We start from the raw sequence: 12,500 nt of genomic DNA, 5'->3' as shown, positions 1-12,500 counted from the left end.
ACAAGGCAGAATGCCTTGAAGTGCAATTTGCTATAAATGATTTGCCCTTAGAATGTTCATTCACTTCTATAATCTGACATCCTTGTATGGATCTGATGGCTATTCTGCAGATGGCTGCAAAAATAAAAGAGACGCTTGACTCTCAGCATCATTCGAGGAATTATGCAGGGAACTGATGCATTAAGAGAGTGCACATACTGGAGCGTTGATTCGGTGTTCGCTAGCTTTATCATGCAGAGCATAGCTGCAAACATCTGCCTTTTGCTGATACATGAGATTCTGCAAAACATCTGGTACTGTCCCCGCTGATTCCCTCACTCTAATGCACAACTTTTGTCAGCATTGTAATTCACGGGCACGAATTGAACGCGCTACGCTTTAGACCAACTGAGAACAGGTGTGTACAACAAGACAAGTAAAATGAGCCAGAGAAGGAACGATTTCCTGCCCCGGGATCTCCTGCATTACAGGAGCGCCTGGTCTGCATTTCGAGTGGTGGAGGAGGACGTGTGTTCGCGGATGGAACGCAGTGAGGATATCATCAACCGCCCGCGCGCCGAAAATACTGGATGTGGATGGGAATTTGTACTTTGCTTCTATTTAAGAGGACGGATGAGCAGCTGCTTCTTTGGGTATGGAAGCTTGTTTTTATTAGGACATGGCTGGTCAAGAACACCGTGTATAAATACAAACGCCCATGTTGCTTCTAGAAGCTAGAGCGATGGAAATGGCTTTCGGCGCATGCTCTCGGTATCACAAAAGTGTAAGGATTGACATGAACACATGGCTATAAAAATGGCTGTCATTCCATTCGCTCTCTGATTGTACGTAGTTTGTTTTGGAGCATGCAAGGGGGAAATCTGAGACACCGCACCGGCGTGCAAGGCCCAAAAGGAAAAGCATTATCTGAACGTGACGTGATAGCGTGCGGTGGATGCTGTACTTTCTAGAACAATAAAGTCTATCTTTAAACTTCTCTATAAGAGCGTATAGAAATAGAGCTACACCGAAACAGTATTAAAATGTAATAACAACAATAAAAAGTATTTCGCATCTTGTTTTTCGGGAAACGCAGTGCGTATACATTCTTAAATCAAGAGCACGCTTGTTTTTCTGAAAAATGCAGAGTTTTGCAATGAAATCTAGAAAAAGATGTTCAAGTAGTGAGGATTAAAAAATAACCAGCTTATCTTTTTACATTCTGGCTCTCTACCGATAGACATCCGCTGGCGGCGCTTGTGCCCAAAAATCACTGTGATATCATTTCCACCGCTTTTGATTTAGATGAAATCGTGAAATTTGACAGAGGACGAGGAGGGAGGAGGAAGAGGACGGGTCTATCGAGTGCAATATTTGAGAAGAGAAGCGCGCCTGAGAGGCTGGGTCTCCGCTTCTCCGTCCGCGGGCTTCACCTGCTGGTTCTCGAACTTGCTGTATTTGATGATCGGAGTCCGATGAGACCTGAGAAAAACATTGCAGAATCAGAAATCATGTCCACGCCTCTGCCTTCTGTCAGATTTACTACAAGTATCCAGACACAAGGACTCTGCTCCGCTCTGGCCATTATACATCCCTGTCACAATGTGTTCTTCTCTGCTTTATCTCTGTTCAGAGCTTTGATGAGACTCGGTGTCATAAAAGCGTTTATAGAAAAAATGACTGATTGACTTGACTTGAGGCTTCTTTTCTTGAAAAAAAGTATCTAAATTTGGCTCTGCTTTGCTAAAAAAAGGAAAATATTCTGTCACTAATACATGCGCCTGGAGCATAAAATTCAGTCATAATGCATTATTTCTGGAAACGTATCATCTCTCCCTTGATGTTTGTTTGGATATGGACAAAATTTACCTCCTAGATAAAATCCCAAATACTGAGAAAATCTCCAAAATGGCTATACTCAGACACATGAGAGAAACTGCTCTTGATCTCGCACTATCGAGGACAGTTTGGACTCAGTAGATGCAAAACAGATGAAAGAGTCTTAGGATTTAAAAGCGCATTGTGGATGCTTTCTCTAAAAACTTCTGCCACATATTAACTGGAAACAAAAATCCTCAAAATCAACCAAAAGTTAGATTGTGTGTCGTATAAAATAAAAGGTTAGTGCAGCTAAATTGGCAGCATTCTGAGTTTGTGTTGGTTTGAACTTCAAGTTGCTGACAGAATCTCACACAGGACGTCCTCTCGTGGAAGACACTTCGTGTGTGGTGTGCGTGTGGTAGGTGGTGTGTGTGTGTGTGTGTGTGAGCAGGTCAGAGACGCTCTCTAGTCCCTTGGCAGTGTAATGGACTGCTGAGAGCAGAGAAATGGTTGGAAATGGAGGCCCCATCCATCATGCGCTGTCCTCTGCCACACACATGCCACACACACACACACACACTTCTTCACCACAGGAGCACAGACACACACACACACACATACGCTTCACTACAGGATACACAGCCACATACACTGGTCATTATTGCCACACAGCATAGCTTAACAGAGAATGAGGCCCAGGAACCATCGTTTCATAACGGAGCGGTATCAAGGTACGTCAGTGACTTTATTTTGTACTCAAAGGCTAAGTTTCATATACACATGACTTCAGTTTGGCAGCATAGTGAAACAAGTTCACATCAAAGACAGAATCTGAGAGGTAAAGAAAGAATCTATCCTCAATTCTGTTTCTTCTATGAATGAAAATAAAGAAACCTAATGCAATATATAAATTCAATAGTAATAATATTGAAAACTAAGTAAAAGTAGTACTAATACATCATGTTATATCTGTTATGGCAGCTGTTACATACACTTATTTAAATCATTTTTATACTGAATATAGGTAAAAAAAAAAATAAATCATATATTTTCTTTTTAAGAATTTTTTTTTACATTTTTCACTACAGATAAAATAGGTTAAATGTAGAAATGTAGTTGATATATTGTAAAATTCTACTTCTCTAAAAAAAAAAAAAAATTTATCTACAAGCTTTCCAAAATCATATCTTATAATGTGGGAAAATGTTGCAAAAACGCTGGTGAAAGAAACTTGATTAATCCTTTACAAAAAAGAAATAATGCTAACATGAATAAAACCTAAAAACATGTAAAACTCTCTACGCTAGACGTGAGAGAGATGGAAGCCTCAGAGAGCCTTTGATCTTCTCACTTCAACATAATTCACTCACACACAGACACTCCCGGAAAGTGAACGTAGGGGAGTGACTTGGTGTGGATAGGAGGGGTGGATCATGCGCTGTGCTCGGAGTCGCAACTTCCATCCAGAGTGGAATACCACACACACTCACACACACACCTGCCACACTCACACACACACACTCGCACTGGCCACACACATTGCCACCTGCCACACACACACACACACCCACACACACTCACACACACTCAGCAGGCTAAGCCACTCTCAAGCACTCCCTGACACTCCCACACCTCACACTCACTCTCTACACTCACACACCCACACCTACACACACCTGCCACACTCCACACCTGCCACACCCACACACTCCACACTCACACCCACTCCTGACACCTCACACCTCAAGCACCTCCACACTCACACCCACACACACTCACACACTCACACCTCACTCCTGGACCGAATTTCATCCATTAGGGTCATGACTGGCCCCTTTGCTGGGCCAATAAGATAAAAATAAAATAATAGATAAAATAAATAAAAATATGAAATAAAAATAAAATTAAATAAAATATACAATATATAAATAAAAAGTAATAAAATAAAGGCATTGATTAAATTAAATAAATTGAAATAATAAAATATGCAATATAATTCAATAAAATATAATTAAATAAAAACTAATTAAAAAATATGACTTTAATTAAATCCACCTAAATTGCTTATAAATAATTAAATAACATCCAATTAAGTTATAAAATAAAAAGAAATATATAAAATTAAATAAATACACCCATACATTAATAATACAAATAAAAGAAAAAATATACATAAAACAAATTTGTAATCTAATCATTAAAATTAAAAATAGCTATAAAATAAATAATTAAATCAAATCTAATTAATTTAAATAATTAACAAATCAATATAACTAATAAAATATAAATAAGAAATAAAAATACATAAAGTAAAATGCATCAAAATAATAAAATAAATAAATAAAATCCAATGAAAAATGAAATGAATAGTAATGTCTAAAACAAATAAATGAAAAGCAGCTTAATTAATAGGGGTGTAATGATTTGTGAATCAGGAAGTTGTATGATTCATGGTCTTTTCCAAATCATCATGATCATCCTTATCTCTATGGGGACTATGGAGGAACAGGAGTACGCGTAGCCGTTTAGTCGCTTTAGCCACTTGTCTATGGAGCGATGCACCCTCTACTACCAGTAGAGACGTCATGATACCAAAGCAAAACCAAAAGTGCTAGCAGATCTAAGTATGGACGGATGGATTACAAAATTATACTTGTTTATATACATTTATACATCTGTTTTTATATATTAGCGATTTTAAAATATTGTAAAATACAAAATGTATGTTTGTTTGCAAAAGTTATCCAAATAAAGGACATTTATGATATTAAAATAGCTGAGCATGTGCCATACACATCCTGTTGTGCTCGTTGTCATGGGAATAGCCAAGATAATGAGGTGAAATGATATCACCCTTTGATAAGTGCATTCCCAAATGACTAAATATCATTACACATGTGCTCTATCTAGCCAAGTTCCATTAATATGATAGGGGTGATCACTATGATTTGGACATTATCGCCATGGAATCAAGCATGACCCTACTAGTTAGCCAAAAGTCAATGACAAAACTAGCTAAGTACTGCAAGTGCACTTATGACTCTGTGGGCAGTGCGGCTTATGTGTCCAAAGACTAATGCCTCTCTGGCCATTTTCATTGGCTCTTCGCATGCAAGCTCACACTCTCTCTTTAGCTCAGCAAGGTCGTGTGGTTTTCTGTGGGTTTCTAGCAGCAGCTGCAGAGTTCATCCCATAGCCTCCACTGAGCCTCTAGTGACTTCTCCTCTCTCTCTGCCCCCTCTCTCTCTCTGTCTCTCTGTCTCTCTGTCTCCTCTCTCTGGGTCTCTCTCTCTCTGTCTCTGTCTCTGGGCCTCTCTCTCTCTCTGCCCTCTCTCTGCCTCTCTCTCTGTCTAACTCTCTGTCTCTCTCTCTCTCTGTCTCTCTCTCTCTCTCTCTCTCTGTCTCTCTCTCTCTCTCTCTCTTGTCTCTCTCTCTCTCTCTCTCTCTGTCTCTCTCTCTCTCTCTTTCTGGCCCTCTGTCTCTCTCTGTCTCTTCTGTCTCTCTCTCTGTCTCTCTCTGTCTCTCTACCCTGTCTTCTGCCCCTCTCTCTCCCTGCCTCTCTCTCTCTCCCCTGCCTCTCTCTCCGCCTCTCTCTCCTCCGCCTCTCTCTCCGTCTCCTCTGGGTTTCTCTCCGCCTCTGGTCTCCTCCGCCTCTCTCTCCGCCTCTCTCCTCCGTCCTCTCTCCGTCTCTCTCTCTCGCTTCTCCGCTTCTCTCCGCCTCTCTCTCTCCGCTCTCTCTCCCGCCTTCCCCCTTGCCCCTCTCTGCCTCTGCCCCTCTCTGTCTCTGGCCTCTCTCTGTCTCTCTCTCTCTGTCTCTACTCTCTCTCTCTCTCTCTCTGCTCCCTCTGCCTCTCTGTCTCTCTCTGTCTCTCTGTCTCTCTCTGTCTCTCTCTGCCCCCTCTCTGTCTCTCTCTCTCTGTCTCTCTCTCTCTCTCTGTCTCTCTCTCTCTCTTGCCCTCTGTCTCTCTCTCTCTCTCTCTCTCTCTCTGTCTCTCTCTCTCTCTGTCTCTCTCTCTCTCTCTGTCTCTCTCTCTCTCTCTCTCTGTCTCTCTCTGTCTCTCTGCTCTCTCTCTCTCTCTCTGTCTCTCTGTCTTTCTCTCTCTCTCTGTCTCTCTCTCTGTCTCTCTCTCTCTCTCTCTCTGTCTCTCTCTCTCTCTGTCTCTCTCTCTCGGCTCTCTCTGTCTCTCTCTCTCTCTCTCTCTGTCTCTCTCTCTCTCTCCTGTCCCTCTCTCTCTCTCTGCCCTCTCTCTCTCTCTCTGTCTCTCTCTCTCTCTCTCGTGTCTCTCTCTCCGCCTCTCTGCCCTCTCTCTGTCTCTCTCTCTCTCTCTCTCTCTCTCTTTCTCTCTCTCTCTCTCTCTCTCTGTCTCTGTCTCTCTGTCTCTCTCTCTCCTCTCTCTGTCTCTCTCTCTCTCTCTCTCTCTCTCTATCTCTCTCTCTGCCCTCTCTCTACTCTCTCTGTCTCTCTCTGTCTCTCTCTCGGCCTCTCTAGTCTCTCTCTCGGCCCTCCTGCCCTCCTCGCCTCTCTCTCTGTCTCTCTCTGTCCCTCTCTTGTCTCTCTGCCCTCTGCCCTCTCTCGTGCCTCTCTGGTCTCTCTGGTCTCTCTCGGGTCTCTCCCTGCCTCTCTCTCTGGTCCCTCTCTCGGGTTCCCTCCCTTGTCTCTCCCTCATTTCTCAGTCTCTCTCTCTGTCTCTCTCGGGGCCTCTTCTCTCCTGTAAGGTCTCTCTCTCTCTCTCTCTTGTCTCTCCTCTGCCTCTCCGTCTCTCTCCGCCTCTGCCCCTCTCCCGTCTCTCTGCCTCCCGGTCTCTCTCCGGTGTCTCTCTCCGCTCCTCTCTCTCTCCCGCTCTCTCTCTCCGGCCTCTCTCTCATTTCTCTCTCCGCCTCTCTGTCTCTCTCTCTCTCCTCTTCTCCTCATTCTCTCCGCCTCTCTCTCTCTCGTGGTCTCTGTCTCTCTCTCTCTCCGTCTCTCCTGCCTCTCTCTCTCCGTCTCTCCGTCTCTCTCTCTCCGCCTCTGTCTCTTCTGGTCTCTCTCTCTCTCTCAGCCTCCCGCCTCTCTCTCTCTCCGCTCTGCCCCTGGTCCTCCTGCCCCTCGGCCCTCTGTCTCTCCGCCTCTGTCTTCTCTCCGCCCCTCTCTCCGCCTCCGGCCTCCTCTGTCTCTCTCTGTCTCTCTCTCTCCTCGGCCCTCCGCCTCCGCCTCCGCCTCCCTGGTCTCCGCCTCCGTCTCTCCGCCTCCGCCTCCGCCTCTCGGTCTCTCCGCTTCCGCCTCCGCTCTTCCGCCTCTCCGCCTCTGCCTCTCCGCCTCCTGGGCTCTCTCCGCCTCTCGGCCCTCGGCCCTCGCCCTCCGCCTCCGCTCTCCGCCTCGGCCCCCGGCCCCCGGTTCCTCTGGCCTCGCCCTCTCGGCCCTCTCTGCCCGTCTCTGCCCCCGGCCCTCTGCCCTCGGCCCTGGTCTCTGTCTCTCGGTCTCGTCTTCGGTCTCCCGGTTCCCGGTCTCCTCGGCCCCCTCGGCCCCCTCGGCCCCCGGGTCTCTCGGCTCTCGGGTCTCCCGGCCCCCGGTCTCTCGGCCCCCTCTCCCGGCCCTCCGGCCCTCTCTGGGCCCCCTCAGTCTCTCTCTGTCTCTCTCTGGCCCCTCTCTGCCCTCTTCTGCCCTCTGCCCCTCTCTCTCTCTCTCTCTCTCTCTCCTCGCCTTCAGCCTAGGGGGGCGCTCCAGGGCTTTGCCAGTACATAAATTATAGCTCTTCCAGCTCTCTAGCAGTACTCACCTAGTACAGAGCAATCACATGAGCCAAGCAGCCTGGCCTGTTTACGTTTCCACCCATTGAGCTGCCATTAAAGCTTCCAGCAAAGAAAGAAAATTCAGAAATGTATTTTGAATCTGTGTTTAAACTGCTATTTCCTAAAACCAGATCAATGTTCAGCATTTAGGAGTATTTGCATTTGAATTGAACTTCGCTAAATACAATCTGATGGCCACGCGTGAGAGGTTTGACTTACAATGACTTGAAGGGGACAGGTCTGTGTGCACTGGTGACTGAATCAAGATCTTAATTTAAAAGTAATGACTTAATTCAATAGAGAAATGAGGCATACCCTTCCTGTCATCTAGTAAAACAACTGTTAGCATTAGCAATCTCACAATACTTCCAAATTCAGCATTTTGGTTGTAGCTTTGGTATTTATGTCTTGTGCACTTGACTTTCTTTGCCTTTATATCTGCAACTGGATTTTGTAGTTTTTCGCTTATATCTCAATTTCTTTTTTTATTTTGCATTTCTGTCTCTACAATTCTCTTTGTTTCTGTAATTCAGATTTGTTTTAGAGAATTACAAGTTTAAATTAAATCTCAAAGGTTTACGCCTTGAAATGTATTTTTTTGTTTTGTTTTGTTTTATCTGCCATTCTGTATTTTTATAGTTTTGTAAAAGTTTTTAGTTTTATAGCTAACGCTTTTTATGCCTTGCATTTATGCCTTATAATTCACTTTGGCTGAAAGTTTCTGTGTATATCTTTTGTGGTTTTGCATCCATGTCTTCTAAAATTCTGACTTACTTTTGCATTTATCTACAATTGATTTTTTTGTAAATACAAAACTGAAAACGGTAGTTTTTCGTTTATATCGCATAGTTTCTTTTCTTTTTCTTGGTTTTATTTAATTTCTTTTGCATTTGGCCTCACAATTTCTACTTTTAGTTTTGTGTTTACATTTTGCACGTGAGATTTTTTCCTAGAGATGAGTTTAAATTTATACTTAAAAACTTAAATCTATTTTTGCATTTCTATCTCACAACTTTTTAGTTTTTCGCTTTTATTCTAAGTAATCTGTAAAGTTTTTCTTCAGATTTATGTCTCATAAGTACATGACTTCTTTTTCTGCTTACATCTCTTAATTCAGATTTTTTTTTCAGTTTTTTCATTTATTTTATTTTTCTTACACTTTGGCATTTCCCAAAATTATTAAAAACGCTGCATTTATATCTCTGCCACTCTTGACTCTTAGTTTTGCATTTTTGTAATACACTTTTATTTGTTTCTTATTTTTATGCTTGCATCTTCTACTATCTTAGATTTTTGTTTCACACTAAAGGAAGTGTGAGATAAAGCTAAGTAATTATCTTTTTTATATCTAGTTTGCGTTGAAAAAGCTTCCACAAGCATTTCGTAAGTAGTTTCCATTACACCTACCTGCTCCCGCTGAGACTGGCACTCAGTACTGATCAGGACACACACACACACACACAACACACACAGACACAGATACAGACACACAGACAGGCTGCCACATAGACACAGACATACACAGACACACAAGGCTGGCACACACACACAGACACACATACACAGATACACACACACAGATACACCACACACAGATACACACACACACACAGACACACACACAGACACACACACAGATACAGACACACAGACACACACACACAGACACACAGACACACACAGACACAAACACAGACACACACAGACACACACAGACACACATACAGACACACAAGGCTATAGACACACATAGACACACTAAGCAGACACACAGGATACACATGTGACACACAGACACACACAGACATACACACACAGACACACACACGCTGGCTTGGTGACATACACATAGATATTATTACACACACACACAGACACATACACAAAGAAGTCGATTATGCTTTGGCAGTCCTGATCGGATCAGCGCCTGAAGAATACGCTATCTGCTGGAATGCAGCATTCTGAGCCCTACACACAAAGCAGATCAATAAAGACTCTGTGTTGCAACAACTGCACATGATGTCCTGCACCAGATGAAACTTACAGCTGAAGACGACTAGCCAATAAGACGCCGCTGCAGAATCGGGTCTGAATCTAGGCCAGAATTACTGGTGCAATTATCTCCATCTAATTCATCAGCATCAGACGAATGTTACAAGATCTGGGTTGACTATGTTATATCATCCATACTTTCAAAAGTTCATTAGTCGCTTTAGACTTTAAACACAGACTAGCGAAATAAAACCAAATAGAAAACAGTATACTGGATTTTGACTGCTCTAATCATTATCAAGATCATCGCTTGAAAAGTTTTACTTGCATGCAATCAGTCTAGAACATAAGGAAAGTTTACTTGATAAAATGAATTGAGGTGCGTCCTGGCCTTTATAGATGCGGTGAACGCTATAAATGGATTTTATTTGTACTGCTTGAGATTTTAGTAAAGCGCGAAGCGCTGGGTTGGCGCTTACTTCATCAGACGGCGATCTCGCCGTGCTCACTCTTCCTCTCCGCCTCCTGCAACAGACACACACCAGAGAATCAGACTCAACTCAGACGACCAGACTAATCAGACTTACGAGGACGGCAGAAGCATGTAAAGACTGGAAAAATACACGCCTGAATCGTGGACGGCAGGAAAGCAAAAAAATTTATAGCAACAAATAAAAAAAGATATGTTCTGTGGCGTTGAGAGTATGGGGGGAAGTTCAGGAGATGAAGTGGATTTTGTGTGTTTTGGTAAATCAGCATCTACAAATTATGATTTCCATTCCTTCACGCCAAGATAAATAAAAGATAACAATATCACCTACTATGAACTCTGCTCTCAGGTTTCTGCAATTTATCTCATGCCATTCTTACTTTTTTAAAGAATCTACATCTCGTAACTATGACTTTGGGACATTTGTAGGATTTTTTCAAAATGCTCCATTAAAAGTTAAAGGTTTTCGGATTTACTTCCACAAAATCTCACAATTCAGAAGGTTACTAGTTTTTTCTCAGTAGCTCTGCATCTCACAAACTATCTGACATTTTTCCAAAATGGTATCTTAAAACTGACTTTTTAAGTTCTGTAGTTTATATTTAGTGCTGCCAGATTTACTAACGTCATATAATTTGTGTGTATTATTATATATTTTTACTATATTATATCTAAATATATTTGTACAACATTTTTTGTATTCATGCATATTATGCAAACAAAAACGCTTTTATTTTGATGCAATTAATCATCTAACTGCACTACTTTCATTTTAAATTCCAATAATATTTTAATTGACAGATTTACTGTATTTTCCTAGATTACAACCTCTAGTCCTGTAAAATCTAGTATACAAGAGCAGCAATCCGACTCATAACCTGATCTACTTTCCAACAAAACTGCTGAAGAGAAAGCCGCCTTGAGGAGCAGCGAGGTTCCAGCCCTTGTTTAAAACTGTTCTCTTCCAAAGGCTCAAGGCCGTAATTACGAGCCAGCGTGCTTTTGCGGCGCCAACAACACCGACCGCCCGACATCCTTCATCCTCTACAGCCCATACGAAGGGCCGCGTATAAATCGCGCGGCGCTTTACGAGCAGCTGATTCGCAAACAATCAGCGAGCCGCCACTACCCGCTGCCGCTCACAACTTGAACAAAACAGGCCGGAGATGTATCTGATCTCCGCACGGACTGCTAGACGCCAGGATTAACAACCGATAACGCTAACACACTACTGATGAGGACTCTTATTATAAGCAGTGCTAGTCTAAGAAAGTTAGGGTCGGAAAGAATACAATTTTTATTATTTTTTAAAAGATCTCTTCTTGCTCAATGAGGCTGCTTTATTTAATTAAAATACTCTAAAATACAAATATTATTGTAATTTAAATCACTACTTTCTCTCTGAATGTGTGTTAAAGCAAATTAATTTCTGCATGCAGAGCAGAATTTTCAAGATCATTACTCCAGCCTTCTAGAAATGAGTACAATATACCACTGCATAATATACAGGCTAAGAAAGATTTCTGATTGGCTATCCATGTTGGAAAAGATTATTTTGTGCGTAGTATATTTCTGTGGAAAATGGAATATATTACTTTAGAATCTACATGAATAGAAAGCAAAAATAACAGAAATTATAAAATGTCTATAACTGCACTTTTAAATAAATTTATATTTTGTTAAAATAATAAAAATACATTTTATATATATATATATATATATATAATTACATTTTATATATATATATATATATATATATATATATATATAGAGTATATATATATATATATATATATATATATGATATATATATATATATATATATATATAAAAATATAATGAATTACATTCTTACCCAAACTTTTAAAATGCCATGTAAAGAAGATTAAAAATAATTCAATAATATTAATTGCTGTTATTAATTGCACTTGATTAAAAATGTATTGATAACTAGGATTAAACATTTTTCTAAGTTTAATTAGATTATTTAAAATGCATTTAACATTGTTAACTTGAACTAAAATTCAAAGGAAATATACGATTAAAAGTATTAATAAATACTAAATGGATACAATAAATACAAATAATGTCTAAAATAAATTAATCATTTTAACGGATCATTTTGTATATTTGATTTAATGATGTATTAGTAAAATCACTTAATTAAACTAAGTCTACAAAATGTTTTTATCATTATCTCATGTTACTTTTAATCAAAACTTTAATTACTATAGATAATGCTTCTAAAATAAAATGATATTAATAGATATTTTACTTGTAATTTTAATGTAGTAGATACATCTAAGAGGAAAAGAATTTATATATATATATATATATATATATATATTATATATATATATATATAAATTCTCTATTTTTTTCTTATCTTAGTATTTATATTTATTTATAACTAATAGTTCATGATAACTAAGAAATCTATCACAGAATT

At 40.7% G+C, this 12,500-nt stretch overlaps 1 pseudogene; it reads right to left on the bottom strand.

Moving 5' to 3' along the window:
* Nucleotides 1-1,636, bottom strand: part of LOC122335328 — a 142,100-nt pseudogene extending 140,464 nt beyond the window's left edge.
* Between the last annotated feature and the right edge of the window lie 10,864 nt (nt 1,637-12,500).

The sequence above is a fragment of the Puntigrus tetrazona genome, unplaced genomic scaffold (assembly GCF_018831695.1).
Source record: "Puntigrus tetrazona isolate hp1 unplaced genomic scaffold, ASM1883169v1 S000000754, whole genome shotgun sequence".
NCBI classification, from domain to species: domain Eukaryota; kingdom Metazoa; phylum Chordata; class Actinopteri; order Cypriniformes; family Cyprinidae; genus Puntigrus; species Puntigrus tetrazona.
The sequence above is the reverse complement of the archived record's forward strand: the minus strand, read 5'-3'. Positions and strand labels throughout refer to the sequence as shown.